Here is a 22,980-nt window from a genome sequence, read left to right as displayed (position 1 = left end):
CCATAAATAGTAGATCTTATGATTTGTATTGGGGTTGCCTGAATCGTTTGCATTTCTGCTACATTCTGCAGTAAGAATGGCACAAACACTGCAAATAAAAGGCACGACACAGGAATGGAAGGGACTATTATCTAAGCCTCAGACAACACCTTTCAAGCTGAAGGATACCAAAGGACTTTACAAAGCATAGGGTACATTCTCAGTTACAACTTGCAACTCCTTTGCTTCCTACATGCCGTAGTGTCATATCAGATCGCTGTATGCTCCACATATTCAAAACGTCTCTGCGACAGCTCCAAAGTCAGATCCTACTATTCCACTGGCCCAGTTCCTTACCACTTATACTAAAGCTCCATGCATAGGCCCTATGGTACACAGTAGAGCAGTTTTGACTCTCTCCAGCAGAGAGCAGTGGTGCACCCACAAACCACCCAGTTCAGCGCGGTATAAATACATACACACAACGCTACACTCATGTCTCAAAAAGCAGCCGCCCCTGGAGTGAAAAGTGGCTGCTGTTTAGAATCATAGAATCAGAGGACTGGAAGGGACCTCGAGAGGTCATCTAGTCCAGTCCCCTGCACTCATGGCAGGACTAAGTATTATCTAGACCATCCCTGACACGTGTTTGTGCAACCTGCTCTTAAAAATCCCCAATGATGGAGATTCCACAATCTCCCTAGGCAATTTATTCCAGTGCTTAACCGCCCTGACAGTTAGGAAGTTTTTCCTAATGTTCAACCTAAACCTCCCTTGCTGCAATTTAAGCCCATTGCTTCTTGTCCTACCTTCAACGGTTAAGGAGAACAATTGTTCTCCCTCTTCCTTGTAACAACTTTTTATGTACTTGAAAACTGTTATGTCCCCCTGCAGTCTTCTCTTTTCCAGACTAAACAAACCCAGTTTTTCCAATCTTCCCTCACAGGTCATGTTTTCTACACCTTTCATAATTAGGCAGGAAATGAAAACAATACCATACCCAATCTTTCCAACTCCTTCACCACACAAATGGTCAGAACAGTCGTAAACCTGGGGTATGTCTTTCCTCTCTGTCCATCCCAGTGTAGCAATGCTCCTGGTTAACACAATCCACTGAGTTGACGGATAGATGCTCTTCCCTTATGACACAGGACGGTAAGGCATTGTACTCCGTGTCCAGACTGGCTGCTCTCTGCTGTTTCCACCCTTCCTGGGAAGCGTGCTCTCTAACAAAGGAGCGCCATAGTGTCACCTTACCCAGAGCTTCCTTTAAGAGACTAAAGCAGAAAATGTTTTCAGCAAAAGTAAACTAGCTGCACATGTACCTCCGCGATCGAGAGGTTTTTCCTCCCATGCTCTCCTGGCAGGGCTGCAAGATCCTCTCTACCTGCCCGTGCTGTGCCTGAGGGGACTCTACAAAACTACATGTTGTAAACAACAAATCACCTGTTACCTCAGCACAGGCACAGAGCTGAACCTTTGTCCCCTCTCATTGGCTAATACCAGGGAACTGCTCCCTCCAAGCACTTAAGTTTCATTAACTCTTTCCTTGCAGGATGCAAGCTTTGAAAAAAAAAAAAAATCATTGTGGAATTAATCCATGGCTGGCTCAGGAGTTAATGCCAAGATTTTACAGAGTGATTTTGGGTGCCTACTTTTTGGTGGACTCAACCTGAGACCCCTTACAGGGGGTTGATTTTAAGTGCTCACACACAGCCTCTGAAAATCCGAAACCTAAACTCACTACTCACTTTCGGAAAACCGGCCCCAAACCCACACAATCTATCGCCCACATATAAGCCACTCCTCTTCTCCCCCTCCACACGTCAATGTTAAAATATACTCCAGCTGGTCCAATAAAAGATGTCTCTCTAATATCCTAGGTCCGACATGGCCACAACACTGCATATATACTCCAGTGGCAGACCCACCAGAAAGGATGAAAGATGGCTGAAAGATTTTTGGTCACTCATTAATGGACAGTGTAAAAGTACCATTGCTTAGTTTGGCAGAAAATTTTCATTTATGCTAAAAAGATCATTAATTAAGGTACTTAAAAATCATCAGAAGAGCTTTCTAATCTTCATGGGCCCCAATTTTCAAACTTGAGCACCTACTAAAGTTTGCAGGCACCTACTCTAAGTTCTGATTTTGAGGCAGACTAAACATACATAACTTTAAAATTGCCTAATTTTATTTTCAATGTGACTTCATCTAAAAAAAGTCTCACTAAGAGCTACAAATGAAACCCAGTTTGACATTTGAGGAATCAGATTTTCCTCATACTCAAATAACTGAAAACAGCTCCATCAATTTAGCTCAAACTTATTACCTAGAAAAAAAATCCCAACCTTTGGGCATAGACCAAGTATACAACATTTCAACCCAACACGGAATTTTGAGAAAGTTATGAACAACTGGGGGAGGGGGAAAAAAAATAAGAGTTCAAATGAAAACTGGAACTTATCCTAATTTATATTGACCACTAGCTATATTGACCGTTTGCTCAGTTTGTGGGCAAATGTAGGGCTAGTGATAGCTCTTCCTTTAGGCAGGCACAGAGAATGTGCAAACGGGTGGTAACTGTCAAAGTGCTGGGATTTCCTCCACCAATCACAAGAAGGTTTGTTTTAGCTGGAAGTGACTGGGCAACCCTTGAAGCAAAAAATAAAATAAAATAAAATAAAATAAAATAAAATAACCCCCCTCCCAAAACAAACTCCCGCCCGTCCCCAGACTGGTCATCTTTGATGGCAGCTGGCTAAGAATGTTTAAAACACGGGGTTCTCTTCTGGAACCCCTCGAGATGATCAAAGATGGAGGGAGAAGACAGAGACCATCACTGAAAGAACACAGAATAGATGGAAAACAGCAGCTTCCACTGTAGGACCATTTGCAATGACAGAAACACTGATCATAGAAATGTAGAGCTGGAAAGGACTCCATGAAGTCATCTAGTCCATCCCCCTGTGCTGAGGCAGGATCAAGTAAACCTAGACCATCCCTGACCGGTGTTTGTCTAACCTGTTCTTAAAAATCTCCAATGATGGGTATTCCACAACCTTCCTCAGAAGCCTCACTTTCCTTAAAGTTAGATTTTTTCCCCCTAATATCTAACCTAAATCTCTACTTCAGGTTAAGATGATTACTTCTTACTCTACCTTCAGTGAACACAGACAACAATGGATCACCGTCCTCTTTATAACAAGCTTATCAGGTCCCCACATAGTCTTCTTTTCTCAAGTCTAAATATGCCCAGGTTGTTTTTCTTAACCTTTCTTCACAGGTGAGGTTTTCTAAACCTTTTATCATTTTTGTTGCTCTCCTCTGGACTCTCCCCAATTTCTCTACATCTTTCCTAAAGCATGATGCCGAGAACTGGACACAGTACTCCAGCTGAGGCCTCACCAGTTCCAAGCAGAGCGGGACAATTACTTCCTGTGTTTGACATATGACATTCCTGTTAACATGCATCACATTGTTGACTCGTATTAAATTTGTGATCCACAATAACCCCCAGGTCCTTTTTGGCAATGCTACTGCCTACCTAGTTATTCCCATTTTGTAGTTGTGCATTTGCATTTTTCTTAAGTGTAGTACATTGCATTCATCATTACTGAATTAAATCTTGTTGATTTCAGATCAAAATGTCTCCAATTTGTCAAGGTCATTTTGAACTCTAATCTTGTCCTCCAAAGGAGGGTTGGACTAGATGACCTCCTGAGGTCCCTTCCAACCCTGATATTCTGTGATATTCTATGAAAGTGCTAGCAATCCCTCCTAACTTGTGGGGATCCACACATTTTATAAAGTGTACTCTCCACTCCATTATCCAAGTCATTAATGAAAATATTGACTAGTACTGGACTCAAGACAGACCCCTGTGGGGCCCCACTACATAGGTCTTCCCAGTTTGGCAACAAACCATTGATGACTACTCGGAGTAGGATTTTGCAACCAGTTGTGCACCCACCTTACAGTAATTTCATCAAGACCACATTTCCCTAGCTTGCTCATGAGCAAGTCATATGGGACTGTGTCCAAAGCTTTATTAAAATCAAAATATATCACATCTATAGCTTCCTCCCCATCCACTCGGTCAGCAACTAGGTTAGTGTGGCATGATTTGTTCTTGACAAATCCATCTTTACTATTATTTATAACCCTATTATCATCTAGGTGCTTACAAATTGATTGATTAATTTGTTCCAGTATCTTTTCAGGTATAGAAGGTCATCTGACTATAGGTGCTGGAACTAAGGGTGCTGCCACGCCCCGTGGCTTGAAGTGGTTTCCATTATATACAGGGTTTGCAGTTTGGTTCAAGGGCTCTCGTCACCCACACTATACAAATTGTTCCAGCATCCTGCATCTGACTGTGCTATAATTCCTCGGGTCCTCTTTTCTTCTGCTTTTTAAAGATGGGCAAACATAGTACCTTTCTCCAGTCATCTGGGACCTCACCCATCCTCCATGAGTTCTCGACGATAATAGCTAACGGTTCCGAGATCATTTCAGCTGCTTCTTTAAGTACCTCAGGGTGCATTTCATCAGGCCGTGCCAATTTGAATACATAGAATCATAGAATATCAGGGAAGGGACCTCAGGAGGTCATCTAGTCCAACCCCCTGCTCAAAGCAGGGCCAATCCCTAACTAAATCATCCCAGCCAGGGCTTTGTCAAGCCTGACCTTAAAAACCTCTAAGGAAGGAGATTCCACCACCTACATAGGTAACCCATTCCAGTGCTTCACCACCCTCCTAGTGAAAAAGTTTTTCCTAATATCCAACCTAAACCTCTCACACTGCAACTTGAGACCACGTTCCTCGATCTGCTGGCAATGCCCCTACTGATACAGCCCAAAATGCCGTTAGCCTTCTTGGCAACAAGGGCACACTGTTGACTCATATCCAGCTTCTCGTCCACTGTAACCCCTAGGTCCTTTTCTGCAGAACCGCTGCCTAGCCACTCGGTCCCTAGTCTGTAACAGTGCATGGGATTCTTCCTTCCTAAGTGCAGGACTTTGCACTTGTCCTTGTTGAACCTCATCAGATTTCTTTTGGTCCAATCCTCTAATTTGCTTAGGTCTCTTTGTATACTATCCCTACCCTCCAGCATATCTACCACTCTTCCCAGTTTAGTGTCATCTGCAAACTTGCTGAGGGTGCAATCCACGCCATCCTTGAGATCACTAATGAAGATATTGAACCGACCCTTGGGGCACTCCGCTTGATACCAGCTGCCAACTAGACATGGAGCCATTGATCACTACCCGTTGAGCCAGACGATCTAGTCAGCTTTCTATCCACTTTATAGTCCATTCATCCAGCCCATACTTCTTTAACTTGCTGGCAAGAATACTGTGGGAGACCGTATCAAAAGCTTTGCTAAAGCTTTGGAATAACATGTCCACTGCTTTCCCCTCATCCACAGAGCCAGTTATCTCATCATAGAAGGCGATTAGGTTAGTCAGGCATGACTTGCCCTTGGTGAATCCATGCTGACTGTTTCTGATCACTTTCATCTCCTCTAAGTGCTTCAAAATTGATTCCTTGAGGACCTGTTCCATGATTTTGCCAGGGACTGAGGTGAGGCTGATTGGCCTGTAGTTCCCCGGATCCTCCTCCTTCCCTTTTTTAAAGACAGGCACTACATTAGCCTTTTCCCAGTCATCCGGGACCTCGCCTGATCGCTATGAGTTTTCAAAGATATGGCCAATGGCTCTGCAATCACATCCGCCAACTCCTTTAGCACTCTCGGATGCAGCGTGTCCGGCCCCATGGATTTGTGCTCATCCAGCTTTTCTAAATAGTCCTGAACCACTTCTTTCTCCACAGAGGGCTGGTCACCTCCTCCCCATGCTGTGCTGCCCAGTGCAGTAGTCTGGGAGCTGACCTTGTTCGTGAAGACAGAGGCAAAAAAAGCATTGAGTACATTAGCTTTTTCCACATCCTCTGTCACTAGGTTGCCTCCCTCATTCAGTAAGGGGCCCACACTTTCCTTGATTTTCTTCTTGTTGCTAACATACCTGAAGAAACCCTTCTTGTTACTCTTAACACCTGCCATATTTACTATTCTTTCTACACATCAGGATGGTTTGTTCCTGCAACCTCAATAAGGATTCTTTAAAATACAGCCAGCTCCCCTGGACTCCTTTCCCCCTCATGTTATTCTCCCAGGGGATCCTGCCCATCAGTTCCCTGAGGGAGTCAAAGTCTGCTTTTCTGAAGTCCAGGGTCGTATTCTGCTGCTCTCCTTTCTTCCTTGTGTCAGGATCCTGAACTAGACCATCTCATGGTCACTGCCTCCCAGGTTCCCATCCACTTTTGCTTCCCCTACTAATTCTTCCCGGTTTGTGAGCAGCAGGTTGAGAAGAGCTCTGCCCCTAGTTGGTTCCTCCAGCACCTGCACCAGGAAATAGTCCTCTACACTTTCCAAAATCTTCCTGAATTGTCTGTGCACTGCTGTTTTGCTCTCCCAGCAGATATTGGGGTGATTGAAATCCCCCATGAGAACCAGGGCCTGTGATCTAGCAACTTCTGTTAGTTTCTTGAAAAAAGCCTCATCCACCTCATCCCCCTGGTCTGGTGGTCTATAGCAGACTCCCACCACGACATCACCCTTCTGGCTCACACTTCTAAACTTAATCCAGAGACTCTCAGGTCTTTCTGCAGTTTCATACTGGAGCTCTGAGCAGTCATACTGCTCTCTTACATATAATGCAACTCCCCCACCTTTTCTGCCCTGCCTGTCCTTCCTGAACAGTTTATATCCATCCATGACAGTACTCCAGTCATGTGAGTCATCCCACCAAGTCTCTGTTATTCCAATCACATCATAGTTCCTTGACTGTGCCAGGACTTCCAGTTCTCCCTGCTTGTTTCCCAGGCTTCTTGCATTGTGTATAGGCACTTAAGATAACTCGCTGATCGTCTCATTTTCACAGTATGAGGCAGGAGTCCTCCTCTCTTGCGCTTTCCTGCTCGTGCTTCCTCCTGGTATATCCCACTTCCCCACTTACCTCTGGGCTTTGGTCTCCTTCCCCTGGTGAACCTATTTTAAAGCCCTCCTCACTAGATTAGCCAGCCTGCCTGCGAAGATGCTCTTCCCTCTCTTTGTTAGGTAGAGCCTTTCTCTGCCTAGCAATCTTTCTTCTTGGAACACCATCCCATGGTCAAAGAATCCAAAGCCTTTTCTCTGACACCACCTGCGGAGCCATTCGTTGACTTCCATGATTCGACGGTCTCTACCAGGGCCTTTTCCTTCCACAGGGAGAATGGATGAGAACACCACTTGCACCTCAAATTCCTTTATCCTTCTTCCCAGAGCCACGTAGTCTGCAGTGATCCGCTCAAGGTCATCCTTGGCAGTATCATTGGTGCCCACGTGGAGAAGCAGGAAGGGGTAGTGCTCCCAGGGCTTGATGAGTCTCGGCTTATCTAACTTATCTAAATATTCTTGCACCTGTTCTTTCCCAATTTCAGCTTCCGTTCCTTCCCCTCATTGTTAATATTGATTGTGTTAAGTATCTGGTCACAATTTATCTTTTTAGTGAACACAGAGGCAAAACAGGCATTAAGCATCTCAGCCTTCTTGATGTCGTCCATTATTAGTGGTCCTTCCCTGCTAAGTAATGGACCTACACTTTCCTGTGTCTTTCTCTTGCTCTGAATGTATTTATAAAACCTCTTTTTATTACCTTTTATGTCCCATGCTACGTGTAACTCATTGTATGCCCTAGCCTTTCTGATGCTATTCCTACGTGCTTGCGCTGTTCTTTTGTACTCACCCTTCACAATTTCTCCATTCTTCCATTTTCCTTTTTGATTTTCAGGTCATTAACAAGCTCCAAATGGAGCCATAGTGGCCTCTTCCTATTCTTCCTATCTTTTCTTCACATCAGGCTAGTTTGCTGTTGTGCCTTTAATATTATCTCTGAGAAGCTGCCAGCTCTCTTTTTTCCCTTAGATTTTCTTCCCCGGGACCTTACCTACCACTCCTTGGAGTTTGATAAAGGCTGCTTTTCTGAAGTCCATTGTCCTTATTCTGCTACTCTGACCCCTTTTCCTTGGAATCATGGAATCTGTATTTCATGATCACTTTCGCCTTCAACCTTTAGATTCTCAACCAATTCCTCCCTGTTGGTCAGACTCAAGTCTAAAATGGCTGCCCCCTGGTTAATTGTGCCACGCTCTGAAACAAAAAGTTGTCCCCAAGGCATTCCAAGAACTTATTGGACATTGTGTGTTTTGCCATGTTGCTTTTCCAACAGGTGTTAAAGTCCCCCATTACTACCAGGTCTTGTGTTTGGGATATTCCTGTTATTTGGTCTAGTAATGTCTCATTCACCTTCTTTTCAATGGCTCTGATAGTGCAACAGTTTTATGACACACAGGCATCCCCATATTCCTGCTGTGTGTAGGTACTTCAATACCTCCCCTCACTCTGCTGCACATGCCCTCGCAGGACCTATACAGCCAGACAATGAATTCATACATAAATCGTTACCCAAAGGGCTGATGGAAGGCCTATCATTTATTGCCACATGGTACTGACCGATAACCTGCATGTGGTGGAGTAAAGCTGTTTACAAACTACCCTGCTAAGGCTGGTAGCAACAGCAGCAACTCTCCTGGGAGACAGCAAATGGGACACTTTTACTTCTCTATATTTATTTGTAGAGGTGAATCCAGGGTCAATTTTGGGCCCAATTTATCTTCCTGAATAAAACACGACCTAATAAAAATAGTCCCTCTCTGCTAGAGATGTGCCAAAGAGCAGCGCCTAGTGTAATGGCAAGTTCTGGCCTCACTCATGGATGCCGGAGATGTCACAAAGGCTGTATCATGGCATACCGACAACACCAAGAAGTCACAATGCAAAAGTGGCTGAAGTGGAGTCATCAGACCCTTTCCTCAGAGCTAAAGCCAGGCCAGAATTCAAGGAGACACTAGACAGCAGCATGTATCCCAGTGACAGTCAGGGAGCAAGCGAGCCAGAAAGGACCAAAGGATCTGTGTCCGGTCACTTCAATAAAGAATCTTTTATGTTCATTTCAACTGAGTCCTGCCTCTTCTCTAACCTGCACGAAAGACATAGTGATGTGCTGGCTTCGTCCAGCAGGATAGACATGCGGCAACTCGGTGTATGAACTGAAAGCGACTTTGTGCACACGATAACCTGAATACAGTGTGTGTCTGCTATGTTGCAAACTCTTTAAGATGTATTTCTACCAAAGATGCACTATGCATCTCTTGGCAGTTTTCTTCATCTCTTTTTGTGACTAACTAGTAAACCCTTTATTAGGTTATTTCCCCACCGCCTACTTTCCATTACAGCCCCATTGTTTTCAGAGTCATACCGTCAATGTCTCTTATTGGATATAACTGCCATCCAAATGTTAGTACACAAAGGTGGAGACATGTCCTGGATCTATGGTACTCCTGGGAGTAATAATACTAACAGTTTTTGCTTAGAATCATAGCAGATTAGGGTTGGAAGAGACCTCAGGAGGTCATCTAGTCCAATCCCCTGCTCAAAGCAGGACCAACCCCAACTAAATCATCCCAGCCAGGGCTTCTGCTGTTACAGCAAGTATAAGGCACATTTGTTATTTGTGCAAGATGGGTTTTATGCCTCAAGTTCAGAACACCTGTGGCGATGGCACTTGTATCAAAGAGGTGTGTGAACTCCAGTGTCCGAGCCAAATCCCAGTGAGGGGAACTACATTTTGCCAAATCCCTCTGCAAATCCCTCACCTGGGCATGGCACTCTTCTTTCCTCACCTCTTGGGTAATGTTGGTGTTATACTGTTAACTAGATACTGCCCTCGCTTCTTCTCTGCTGTGATAGGTGGTGAGGGGCTGCAAGGGAGTCAGCTGCAGCTCCCTGGGCGGCTCATTCTCAGCGTAGTTTAAAGCAGTCTGAGGGCTGCTCTAAACTACCCAAGGTCCATCCACCAGCTGAGAACTATTGAAGCATTGTATTTCTCCAGCCCCTAGCCGACCTCCCATGCTGGGCTCAGGGGTGGGCCCTGGAGCAGGCTATGTTGGTTCTACACCAATTGACGACTTCCCACAGTTTTGAGCAACACAAGGGGGCTGGAGCAGATTTGACAGTTTGCCCTGCTGTATTGTGCCCTCCGGTATGGCTGCTTTTCAGTGGTGAGTGAAAGGATTCCTGTGATGGACCAAATAAAGTTGGGAGGTCTTGATTTATGCAGATTAGCTAGAAAAATGCTGCTCTCTCTCTCTCAGGTATCTCTAAGGCACCTATTACCATCGTATCTAAGCACTAAACACGGCTAATTAACACTAAGCACATCCCCAGGTGCTCTTATCTCTCTGCCTCTCCACAGTTCCAGAATGTTACTCTCCCCTCCCCCTTCATCTTCTCTCTCTCTCTCTCCTTGCTCTCCTGCCTGTCCCTCAGTGTCCTCCATCATGCACTGGCCCCTGGAAGGCTTTTGGTACAGGGAGAAGGCTTAGCAAAATGGGATCTTGCAATTTCATCACAAGGGAGTCAGGTTTGGGCTCACTGCAGTCTCTTTTGCCAAGACCAGGTACCTCCTGCTGAAAGTGTTATGGTGGCTGTATTATCTGACTACCCTCTGGGGGCTCCCTGCCTCCTAGGAATATATTAACTAGTCCATTTCTGACCTTGAAGAGGAACAAATCTAGAGAACCAATCCTACACAGCTCACATAGCATTGTGCTCTCAAATGCATTTCCTATCAGCATGAATACTACAAATCAAGGAAAGCACCAGGTAAGGCAACAGTATTATTACGATAGCGCTATTGTAATAATAATAAGTAGTGGGGTGTAAGTTGCACATGGGTAAGTGGGGGTAAGTTTAAGGAAATCTAAGGGAGTCTAAATGAATTTAAGGTGATGCAATATATACCCAAGGGGGCAGAAGAAAGGTGTAAATTACATTCAATTAGGTTCACCTAAAGGATGTTGATACATTAAAGAGGGTTCAGAGAAGAGCCACAAGAATGATTAAAGGATTAGAAAACATGCCTTATAGTGATAGACTCAAGGAGCTGAATCCATTTACCTTAAAGAGAAGGTTAAGGAGTGATTGATTACAGTATATAAGTACCTCCATGGGGAACAAATTTTTTAAAATGGGCTCTCCGGTCTAGCAGAGAAAGGTAGAACCCAATCCAATGGCTGGGAGTTGGAGCCAGACAAATTCAGACTGAAAATAAGGCGTACATTTTTGACAGTGAGCGTAGTTAACCTTTGCAACAATTTACAAAGGATAGTGGTGGATTCTCCATCACCAACCATTTTTAAATCCAGATTGGATGTTTTTCTAGAAAATCTGCTCTAGGAATTATTTTGGGGATGTTTGATGGCCTGTTTTATAGAGGAAGTCAGACTCGATGATCACAATGGTCCCTTCTGGCCATGGAATTTATGAATTTAGTCCTTAGACTTTAGGAGCACAAAATTTTAAAAGAAACGATTATTCCATATATTGCTGGAATATGTGGAAACTCTAAAACCTTGATCCCGTGAGCAGAATGCTTAGCATGTGCACATGCTGTTGCTGTTCGCTGTCAAACAGCTGACATTCCGCCTCAGAGGCGGTTGCATTTCAGTGATAGGTGAAGTAATTCTCCTGTAGGTTCCTTACCTATTCAAACCCATGGGGCATTGTGTGGCTTTCTGAAGCTCTCAGATCCTCAGATAAAAGGTATTATGGAAGTGCAAAGTCTCCATTCCTTTAATAAACATGATTTCAAAGCTTTCAAGGCTTAATTGTGACAGCATTTAATAAATAGGTGTAGCAGCTACCCAATGTTACAGCTGCTTTAGGAACACACTCATTTCTCTCCTTAGGAGTTCCATCGTGTCTTAGTGCTCTCCATCTATAAATAAGTCAGAGGAAGATGCTTCAGAGAACACAGAAGACAGCAGGGGAAAACCCTTTTCTACATGCTCCATGCCCACATGGTTGAAAGACACAAACTTTTGACCTCTGAGAGGAAGAGTTTTGAGCGTTCCCAGCAGCACGTTTCTAAGCAAGTCTTTGATCGCTTGATTGATATACCCTTTCCCATAGTTGCACTGACTGTGCTCATTCAGACCCTGCTTCCCATTCACGAGAAATCTTGTGGAGTGGGTGGGATTTTTTTAGGTCAAACGGTTCCAGACTCAGCGAGTTAAGATTAAAAAGCACCGTCCCCCACTCTCCATCTCGTTCTTTTCCTGGAAGGTCAATTTGCACTACTGGCAACATATTCCCAGTTTCAGCAAAGGCAACCCTAGACCCGAAACTAGGTTTCGGAAGAGGATTCTTTCATCTAAGCAAGGACATGATGATGGATTTGAACTTGTGGAGCAGAGATGCTAGCTAGCAAGAAGTGACAGCCAAAGGGCAAAGCTGTGACAGCTCTTAGGCATTCATAATGCTGCCTTCGCGTTGCTATGAAATATAAATAAAAGCTCTCTGCAGTGAAGAGGTTTTAATTATACAAGGTCATTGTTTTTAAATACAACTTGCCGGTACTGTTCCTCCTGAGATGCCGTCAGGTCCCTCCCCTCACCTCACCGGGCCTTGTTTACGTGATGATTGGTTGGGAAGAGCATAAGCTGGAATTCCAAACATATCAGTTCCCAGAAGCCCCTTAATGAGAGAGGCTTTTGCCTCATCCCCAGCCCATTCGGTCATTCACCTAAGGCCTGGTCTACACTTAACTGAGACCGAACTATTCATGTTATTCAGGGATGTGAAAAAAGTTTACACACCTGAGCAGTGTAGTTAGGCTAACCTAGCCCTTGGTGTAGGTGTGGCTAGGTCGATGGAAGAGAACCCAGCTCGGGGAGGTGGACTAACTGCATCGAAGGCAAACCCTGGCATGGGCAAAGGAAATGCCCACGCTATGGCACCGCAGCGGCGTAGCTGCAGTGCTGCCGCTGCAGGTCACAGGATAGACACAGCCTCAGCAAGGAGGAAAATAAACACACACTGATATGCTGCTTGAATGACAGTAACTGTGCTTGTTGCTCTTCAGTGCCAAGGGGAAATGGTCTCCGTGCTACAGGAGAATGAGGCCACAGCCGGGGTGAAAGTAACAAAGGATTTACCGGTACGCCGGAGTCCTGAGCAGGGGGGCGGGGCCTCAACCAGAAAGGGGGCGGAGCCTCAACCGAAAGAGGCGGGGCCTTTAAATCCTGGGGCTCCAGCTGCGGGGCTCTGATGGTAATTTAAAGGGCCCGGGGCTCCGGCTGCCGTGGGGAGCCCCAGGCCCTTTAAATAGCCGGCCTGGGGAAGCTGCCCCCTGCCAGTACAGTCAGCTGTGTACCGTCTCTTGCCAGTATGCCGTACCGTACCGGCTTACTTTTACCTCTGCCCACAGCCAATCAAAGAACGAGGCTAAGTAGTCTCTGCGTTTCTGCTGTCCCGACAGGCTCAATCCTGGAAGGTGCTGTGTGCTCAGGCCCTTACCCAGAGACACACTCAAACTCATGCTAAACTGTAAATATTTGATTCGTGCCATTGACTTCAATGTGGGTTTGGATCAGGCCCTCAGTCTGGATTAAATAAGAACCAATTCCCCACTTTCTTTTTGACCTAGACAGTTAAACCACACTCCCACCATGTCACCCAAGCACCTTCACCCAACACATCAGCTGAGCCTCTTTGGGGAGAGGCTGAGAATTATGGTTAGCATTACTATTTGTATTGAAGTAGTGCCTAGGAACCCCCGTCATGGACCACATGGACCTATTGTGCTAGGTGCTGTCCATACGTAGAACAAAGACAGTCCCTGCCCCAAAGAGCTTATGATTTCTAATCCCCCTGGCTCCCTCCAAAAAAGAAGCATTTCTCACTCTCATGCCCACTGCTCTTCCTGGCTCTGACTGGGAGAAGCAGAGGTGTCAAAACACCAGGAGACAAACTTCCCTTACTCTGCTTCCAGCCCAGCCAGAAATATCACAAGGCATTCTGCCCAATTTTGCAAACTCAAGAGGTTTGGCAAAGCCTCTGACAAGCGTCCAACCTTTTGAGTGCTTATCTGAATTGAGCTATGCTACAAAGACAAGCCACGTCAGGGCATCTGGTTAGAAGTGTGGTCCCGAGTTATAGTATAGCCTTGGCCTCTGCATGTTTTCCAACCAGGCTTTAGCCCTGACGCTTTTCTGGTACCATCTTGCAACATGATGCATTCCAACTGTTATCTGTATCAGAGTAGCACAATGCAACTCTATTGTTCTAGAGTTCTGGAAAACATTTTGGGATAGCCAGTTTAACCCTTGTATATCAGACTGATTTGTGCATCCTCCTGTTTTGATCATTATACCGGACTGTTCACCACATCCAGAGGGACATTCCCAAATCAGACATGTTTACAGGAGTAAGATCTCACTCCAGCAAAGACACAGCAAGTTCTCTCAGGGCATTCCATGCCCAGGCAGGTAAGCAAGGCTCTAAATTGCTCTCATGGGCACTCTTACAAGCTGTTACATTTACTTTATCTGCAGCCTCATGGTTCTCAGAAAGGTGAGACATTCTTTCCTACCTGGGAAATCATTAAAGAAATTCTGATCCTTAAGACTAAAAGCCCCACTGGGAGGGAGAAATACAGGGATACATGTCAACACGTATTGGTGCTCAGATACCATGGTGAGGTTTTCAGATGCTATTGTGATGAGCATGGGATGGGTGGACAGATAGATAGAAAATGGCTCTGGAGGAGGAACTGTATGCAGAGTCTAATAATCAAGTTCTCAGATACCATGGGGGTACTGGCTGTGGTGTGAGAACCTGAATTGAATCCCTCCAAGTTATGATCCTGGAAGAAGGTGGGACATTTTTAGAACCACGTTAGCAGAGATACAGACTGAGGCCAAGAGAAATCCCATCTCTTTTCCCCCAGCATCAATGCTCTAGACAACATGCTGTCTTGCACCATGAACTGCAGTATGGCGCCACCCACACTGATCACACTCTATGGGGTGAAATCACCATGACACTACAGAGAGTAAGATAGTTTGCTTCCTTCTATGCCCATTCTTGGTCTGTTCAAACTAAGGCAACAAACCCTTTCTGAACCACATATGAGTGGGGAGTAGAAGCCATTCTTAAGAGCATGACCACTACATTCATATGCAGGGAAGGGGGTGAGTTTCAATCCGAATAGTTAGGGTGTGATTTATTTAATAGTGCAGAAGAGGTTTAAGTGCAGGTTTGCAGCTTTGGCCGGAAGGAAAAATAGTACCTGCATCTTAAAAACAGATTCCTTTCTCTGTTCAAGGAATACCCAGAACTGGCTGCCACAGGAGAGAGATACAACCGCTTTGGGTCAGAGTAACTAGAGCTGCATGAAATGTTTCGGCAGAAATTTTTTCAAAAGAAAAGTCACCTTTTCAATGACAAACTGGAAAAAAAAAAGTTTTCAAAATTAAAAAAAACTGAAAACAAACCAAAAAAAGTTACGTTTTGGAAAGCAAAAATTTGATTTTTTTAATAAAACCACTAAAAACTTAGAGAATACCCAAACTTTTTTTTCATTTTTTTTGTGTGCAGAAAATACTTACCATTTTGTGAGCAGCTCTAATAACAGTACTTTACACATACAAAGGACCCCTTCCTCTAAGGATCTCAAAGCACATCACAAACAATAAGGATTACAGCTGCACAACTGGGAGGGCATTATTTTCTGTATTTTACAGACTGGTTCCTGGCCCCACTGAAGCCAATACGAGTTCTGTCCTGATTTCAAGGTGCCAGGATTTTACTCAGAGAACCTAAGGGCTTGTCTACACAGGGAAGTCATGGGAAAGCTATTGCAAAGTAGCTAGTGTGTGAATTTCCAGTGCAATAGCTAGTCTGTACTAACTCTCCGTGCAGACACTTATTTCACACTGAATGTCTTTGTGTGGTTTAGGTTAATGGACTTCCAAAGGCACTCAGAGGAGAATAAGAGTGTCCACATGGGGAGCTAGTGCCTAGTGCAGAATAACTATACAGCACTTGCTATTCTGGGCTTTTTCTCCATGCAGAAAAGCCCTAATGCAGACAGAGGTGAAGTGCTTGCTCAAGAACACACAGCAAGTCTGTAGTACAGATGAGACCCCAAGTGTCCCAATTCCCAGGCTTCAAGTCTAACTACTCACGAGCATTCCTTCCTTAAAAGCTTTGGGTAGTAAATGTTCAACAGAAAAGTTCTTGGAGTTGCAAGGGCCCCTTCCCCGCACCTCTATCAAAGATCCTTTGTTTAAAGTGAACATGTTTTTCAAACCCATTAGAACCAGGAAGATCCCCTCAAACACAGACTCATTGAAAGTAAGATCTTCAGGCCAGGGGCCGTCACTATCTAAATAGACAAGAGAGAGGTCCGTCTGGAATCGCACCTCTTCACAGCCCTGCCCAACACAGGTGCGGACAGGAGTCTGTAGTGTAGATCTGGCCTCAGGACACTCATGCTTCCAGAGAGATAAAGCATTACATTATTTGGTCTTTGGCGTGGCCTACACAGTTTTCGTACCGCTATAACTGTTTTGGCTAGAGATGTGATTTTTAACTGGAATAGCTATAAACCCCTTAGCCTGGACCCATATATATCAGTATAAAGGTGCCTTACATCAGTATAGTTTATTCCTCTTCCCAGACAGGAATTCACACTTTTATACCGGTATAGCCGCATTCACGCTCAGGGACTAATTCTGCTTTTAGTAGATCGGTGTAGCTACAGCAGTACGGCTGGGTTCAGACAAGCCTTTCGATTCTACTCCCAGCACAAAAGAAAAGACCTGACTGCCATTTACACTAAAGCCAGTTTACTCTGCTCAAGTTGGAGAAAGAGGCCCTAGGCCTTGTCTACCCACAAGTCATCCTGCTCTAGTTATACCAGTGGTTCAGCCCCCATGTGGACAGTTATCCGGCTATAAAAGTTTTTATACCGGGGTAGATTACTCCCATACAGGAAGGGGAATAAGCTATTCAAGTACACGGCATCTTTACTGTGACGTAACTGCTTTCACACTAGGGGTTATGCTAGTACAACTGTTCGGGTAAAACACACCCCTAGCTGAAGCATTTATACCAGTACAAGCTGTGTGTGTACACCAGGCCTTGGGGTAAACGATAACTAGGTCCCTGAGTGTCCAGCGGTAGGGTAATACAAGAAGTGTATATCCACTGTAATGCACAGAAGTTATTTTTTGGCCAGGCAATCTAGGTCAGGTTTTAGTTACAGAAAGATAACTTGTGGTGGGTGTGCTGTGAAACTTCTGGCACCATCAGTCTGTTTCTAGAGCTCTGCTAATCATAACTTTTCTTCAGCAACAGGGGGAAGAAACATTAAATCACTCATTTTCCCCTTCAAAGAATTAGCAAAAAAATCCATCCCCACTATGAGATCAGGGTTTCCACTTCTTATTTATCAACCACGGGAAATGCCTCCATGAAGACTCCACTGGGGGAGGAGAGAACCAGTCTGGATTAAATTAAAATTGACCAAGATCTGAAGAAGTTGAGGTAGCATCTTTATGTTCTATTTTCCCTGCCACATTTCCCTGCTCCCTGAAGTTGGCTGGGACTGGAAGTACCAAAATACCACAAGAGGGGCTGTTCTGGTGACGTTCCAGACTAGGGGCTGGTCCACACTAACCCCCCACTTCGAACTAAGATACGCAACTTCAGCTATGTGAATAACGTAGCTGAAGTCGAAGTATCTTAGTTCAAACTTACCGTGGGTCCACACGCGGCAGGCAGGCTCCCCCGTCGACTCCGCGTACTCCTCTTGCGGAGCAGGAGTACCGGCGTTGACGGCGAGCACTTCCGGGATCGATCCGGGATTGATTTATCGCGTCTAGACAAGACTCAATAAATCGATCCCAGAAGATCAATTGCTTACCGCCGGACCCAGAGGTAAGTATAGGCATACCCTAGGTCTCAGACTCGCATCTCTTGAGAAAACCTGATCTCACCAGACTTCCTGTCCAATTCCCAGCCCAGAGAGACTTGGACAAGCCTCCAGCTTTGGGATACCTATCCGGAACAAATGGAGCCAACCTCCCCGAGTCTGACTGAAGGGAAACAGATGGATGGTTCTCTACTCCAGCACTGCCCACAATCCCAAAGGACCTGGCTGTTTCCGCTAAAAAAAGATCAGCAGCAAAAGAGTTGGTGGTAAACGTTAAATTGCCCTCACTGGTCTTCAGCCATAATGACGACCCCTTTGCTTCTTTGGAGGCAGTTTACACCTCACTTCAAGCTACCTTTTGTCTGGGTGCAGATTCAGAAAGAGAGGAGCCCATTGGCTCAGATATGGAAGACTGACTTTGCAGCCATAAAAGCTAGCAACATAGGGCTAGCTCCTCAGGCGGTGTAAATCAAAGTAGCGCCATTCGGATACAGAGACGTGATAGGCGCTGTCCAGCTCCAGGGACTTCCTAGACTTCTGCTATGAAGCAGCAAAATAAGAACTTTGCTGCAATTTTTACTCTCTTTCATAGAAACTATGCCCCAGACCGCCTTTCAGAATAAGGTCTCAGACCTGCCAAACCTCCATACCTGGAGTTGCCATTGGACTTTAACCGGAGTGCTGCGCTTAGAGGATTTGTAGAATTGGACCCTTAAGTGATACATAATAGCAGCCGGAGAGAGAACCTCAGTGGCTTGGACCTGGGGGTGGGAGAAGTGGGGAGGATATTTTCAGATGCAATTTGAAAAGAGATGGAGAGCTGATGGAAAGGCCAGAAAGGCTGTTCTAGACAAAAGTGCCCGCAGAGCAAAAGGCTTTTGCACTAACAGTACAAATGCCAAGAGTGTGCCAAGGGCCCTGAAGTAGGTGTGAGCACATGGACGTTTTAAAAAGAAATCTGGAGAACCTTTGCCTCCAGACGCCCACCCATTAAGGCTCCCATTCTGCAAACGCTTACACACTCGAGTAGTCCCATTCACCCGCATAGGCTCAACACACACGAGCAGTCACATTGAACTCAATGCGACTGCTCATGTGCATAAGTGTTTGCAAGATCAGGAACTAAGTGCACCCAAATGAGCTCCATCCGTATGATCTGGGAATTAAAGAATGTGCACATTAACAAAGGACTCCTGCCGTCATGTTTCATCTGTCTGTGACAAAAGCCACACGCACACAGAGTCCATTGTGTGCGTCTCCTCTAAACCCAGAACAAAAGCCCAAGAGGTTACACTGGTGACAGAACACAGACAGAATTGCTCATACAAATGCATCATTAAAAAGGAACATATTCCCATGTGGCCAGCTGTGGTGAAAGACTTGCAAATAGTTCATTCTTTTCCTTCAGCCTCCTATCTACCTGACCCAACGTCCTTTCCTGCTTCACACCATTCCCTGATAAAGAGGGCTCTCCTGGCACTGCTGAATCCAGGCCCAAAGCATGCTCAGTGCTGTTCAGTCATGTAGGAAGATACAGTCCCCGCCCCAAGAGCTTACAGTCCACAAACCTCTATATGGATAAGACACTGTCCTGCTCACACTCGGCTCCTTTCCTCAACCACTGAAGAAAGTCTGGTAGCCCCTGCCTCCTTCAATAAGCAAAACAGTAGTGTAGGCTGGGGCACTCAGTCACCAACCTGAGAACACAGGTCAGGTCAGTTCCTAGCCCTTACACCAAAGCTCGGTTTTCTGCGATTAGAAAGTTGGCAACCCTAGGTCCACAGGGTCTCACCACCTCATAGTTCTCTGCTACAGGTACAGAAACGTGTCTTCCCAGCCCTCTTGGGCCCAGGCTTCCTCCTTTACGTCCTCCAGCTGGGATTCACCAGCCCCAATCACCTCATGCTGCCCAGCTGGGTTGGATTTCCCCAGCACCTACTTGCTTGCTGGGCTCTTCTTCAGAACAGAGCTGGCTACTCCCTAGCCCAGAGGGCCCTGTTACAGGGAGGCAGTGTTGTCCAGTGGTTAATGCACGGCACGGCAACCCAGAACTCTAGGATTCTATTCCCTGCTCTATCACTGACCCCCACAGCACCCTGGCCAAATCACACTCTCTTTGCCTCGGTTTCCCCTCCCAACCTTTGTGTCTTTAGTGCAAAGACCGTCCCTCACTGTCTATACACTGAGTCGCACCAGGGGGCCCTGAACTTCAGTAGGGCCTCTAGCTGCTATGGTATTCAATATAAATAAAATATAATAAGACATAATAAATTATTAGGGTTTGGGGTGAAAAAAGAAGGGGAGCTACCAGAAAATAAGGGTGCGGGCAGGGGGTGGGTGGGGGGGGAGAGAATTTGCTCAAGGGAACATGCCTTCAAGGACTCAGATAATAAATGATGATATAATAATGCATATATGTTAAAAATTATAATAGTCATTTTATATACTCAATTATTAATATATACAAAAATCTATATTGTAATCTAGTAACAATTAATAACAGCACGGCTGTTGTCTTTTGTAATAGTCAGACCGGCATAGGGTGGGGGCAGAGGTGAAGGGGGTTTTGATGAGTGATTTGAAAGGGGACAGGGAGGTTGCTGGGCCCAGGGGAAGAAATCCGTTCAAGTTTTGCCTGAGTAACAACTGAGGCTTTGATCTGACTCGTGATAACTACCGCCCCCATCTCCACCCCTGCAAGAGAAGCAAATGGGTAAATACTCCATTAACCCCAGGCTACAGAGAGGCTTAGCCTAACATTTCCCAACGGGGCACCTAATGGTGGACACCTCCATAGGAGGGCTGATTTTCACACCACTGAGAGATCAGAACCCGGCCTGTCAGGTAGAGATTTATAATGAATTCAGCATTCAGTGGGACTGAAATGAAATCGCTGACTCTAAAAGTCTCTGGCTGTGGTCATACTGATGTTTGAGCACTGAAGAGAACAGCTGTATCGGATTCTAAGGACAAGGGTTCTGATTCTGACCTCACAGCAGCTTTACAAATCGGCTTCAATGGAGTCAATCCGGATTTACTCCAGTATGACCGAAAGAAAGTTCAAGCCTCTATTTTAAAGATGAAACCTGTCAGAAGAGGGTTTCAGCCCTTCCAACTCCGGTGCAAGTCTCCTAGGATTAAATCTGATGTCTGCCTGCATCCCATGTCCTACACTGACACTTTGGAAAATAAGCCAGGACCTCTCCATGGCCCAAGCAGCTACGGAGCTTCTCCCTTCTACAGGAATATACAGATGTAGAAGTTTCCTTCTTCCATCTTTGTCGTGTCCAGACCCGGACCGGAGCAGCATGGCCCAACATGCTTTGAGGAGCAACTGGAACACGTGGCAAATTGTCCCAGCAATACATCTACTAAGTATTTTCAAAATTCAGTTCAATTTTTTCCCCTGCCAGTTAAACCCAAAACACTTGAAATCTTTAATGTATAAGGCCATAACCCAGGTGGTTCTGATGCTTGGGGAGCAGTGGTGACAGGCTGAGAGGCTGTGTAGGGGCTCTGTGCCCCAGAGAGCTCTGGTCTGCAGTGCCTCTCTCGCAGCACTGTCGCAGTTGTGTGGGGAGCAGCCAGTGGTTCTACAAAGACCCTGCTGAGCCAGGCCACAAAGGCTGTGATATGAAACCTAGTGGTTAGAGCAGTGTGAGCATGGCCAGGCTTGGTGAGGAGAGTGAAGTCTTCCTGGGGAGCGGGAGGGATCTTTCCAGATGTGTAATGGGAGTTCTTCCTGGCTTTGATCCTTCTAAGGATAAAGTGAGCACGTCTGATTTTTGCAGCTTCTATTCTTTCCCCTGCCTAGCGATATGGACTCACCTGCAATTAGGGGCACGTGTCTGCCAACTGCTTCATGCAGGAAAGAGGGCTGTAATTTATTCCACAAACTCCAGGATTCTTGTTATTTTTCGGTGCATGCCGGGAAATGAGGTGAGTGCCCAGTGCCTTAACTCTCAACACGCCTGCTTTAGTCAAGTGAATTTAGTACCGGTGAAAAGGTGGCAGATTAACGGCCCTGGAGACTGAAGTCCTGTGTTTATCCCCAGGTACAGTCCAGCCCGTGCAAGCTTCTCCTCCCCTCCCCTCCAATGAGTCTCAGGCTGGGTCTACACTACCCGCCTGAATCGGCGGGTAGAAATCGACCTCTCGGGGATCGATTTATCGCGTCCCGTTGGGACGCGACAATCGATCCCCGAATCGACGCTCTTACTCCACCAGCGGAGGTGGGAGTAAGCGCCGTCGACGGGAAGCCGCAGAGGTCGATTTTGCCACCGTCCTCACAGCGGGGTAAGTCGTCTGCGATACGTCGAATTCAGCTACGCTATTCACGTAGCTGAATTTGCGTATCTTAAATCGACTCCCCCCTGTAGTGTAGATGTAGCCTCAGTTCTGATAGTAAAGACCAGAGTCACTTTGGCCCATTCTCCCTCTGGCCTAGCTACCGAGACTTCCTCTAGATTAGCCCTAAAGCTAAACTGGGCTTCGGTGCAGTGGGACTCTGACAAGTCAGACTTGTCTGTCCTGAGATTCCACCCGAACTCCAGGGTTTATTTATACATCGATGTACAGCTGGAAAACAAGCCAGCTTGGTCCAAAAGCCACTTGGCACTAACCCAAAGCTCCGAGCAATATGCATCCAGCGAGCATGGGTTTATGTGCACACACCTTAAACTACCAACCGCCACTTTCCAGATTATCCAAGTGCTTGAACGGTCATTCCCAACAATTTCCGCATGCTAGCTCCCGCCCTGGCAGTCAGCCAATGCCCAAGAAGCAGATAACCCTATTCCAGCGCAGTGTTTAAGGAAATTGTTTCACTTGTAGCTGTGTCCTCAAAGGTTTGTTCGCTACCACAGAACTCCCTCCCTCTCCCTCCTCTCTCTCTCTCTGAGGGAGGAATGGTACGAGCTGTGAGGGACTGGAGGTCTTGAATCCAGGTCCGTTGGTCCCTGCCACCCAGCAGCTCCCTGGACCCACTTGAGAGGGGGCTAGCAGAGCTGTAGCTCGTCTTAGGCTTGTTGAAGCCCAGTCTCATGGCCAAAACTCCAGATGTAACTGGATCCATCTAGGAACAAAGAATGCGGGCCACACCTACCGGGTGGGGGTTC

General features: G+C 45.9%; 1 protein-coding gene across 10 annotated transcripts in view; it reads right to left on the bottom strand.

The window, feature by feature from the left end:
* LZTS3 (leucine zipper tumor suppressor family member 3) overlaps positions 1-22,980 on the bottom strand; it is a 151,349-nt gene that overhangs the window by 58,247 nt on the left and 70,122 nt on the right. For 6 of the 10 annotated variants that reach the window (XM_054029965.1, XM_054029970.1, XM_054029966.1 and 3 more), the window contains exon 1: positions 980-1,416. The exons of 1 other annotated variant lie outside the window; for it this stretch is intronic. The gene's annotated coding sequence lies outside the window, so the exon portion shown is untranslated. Of the gene's footprint in view, positions 1-979; positions 1,417-22,980 lie in introns of those variants that run through there. 3 more of the 10 variants (XM_054029972.1, XM_054029973.1, XM_054029974.1) reach the window with 1 other exon arrangement.

The sequence above is a fragment of the Malaclemys terrapin genome, chromosome 5 (genome assembly GCF_027887155.1).
Source record: "Malaclemys terrapin pileata isolate rMalTer1 chromosome 5, rMalTer1.hap1, whole genome shotgun sequence".
NCBI classification, from domain to species: Eukaryota; Metazoa; Chordata; order Testudines; family Emydidae; genus Malaclemys; species Malaclemys terrapin.
This window is presented reverse-complemented; position numbering and strand designations above follow the sequence as displayed.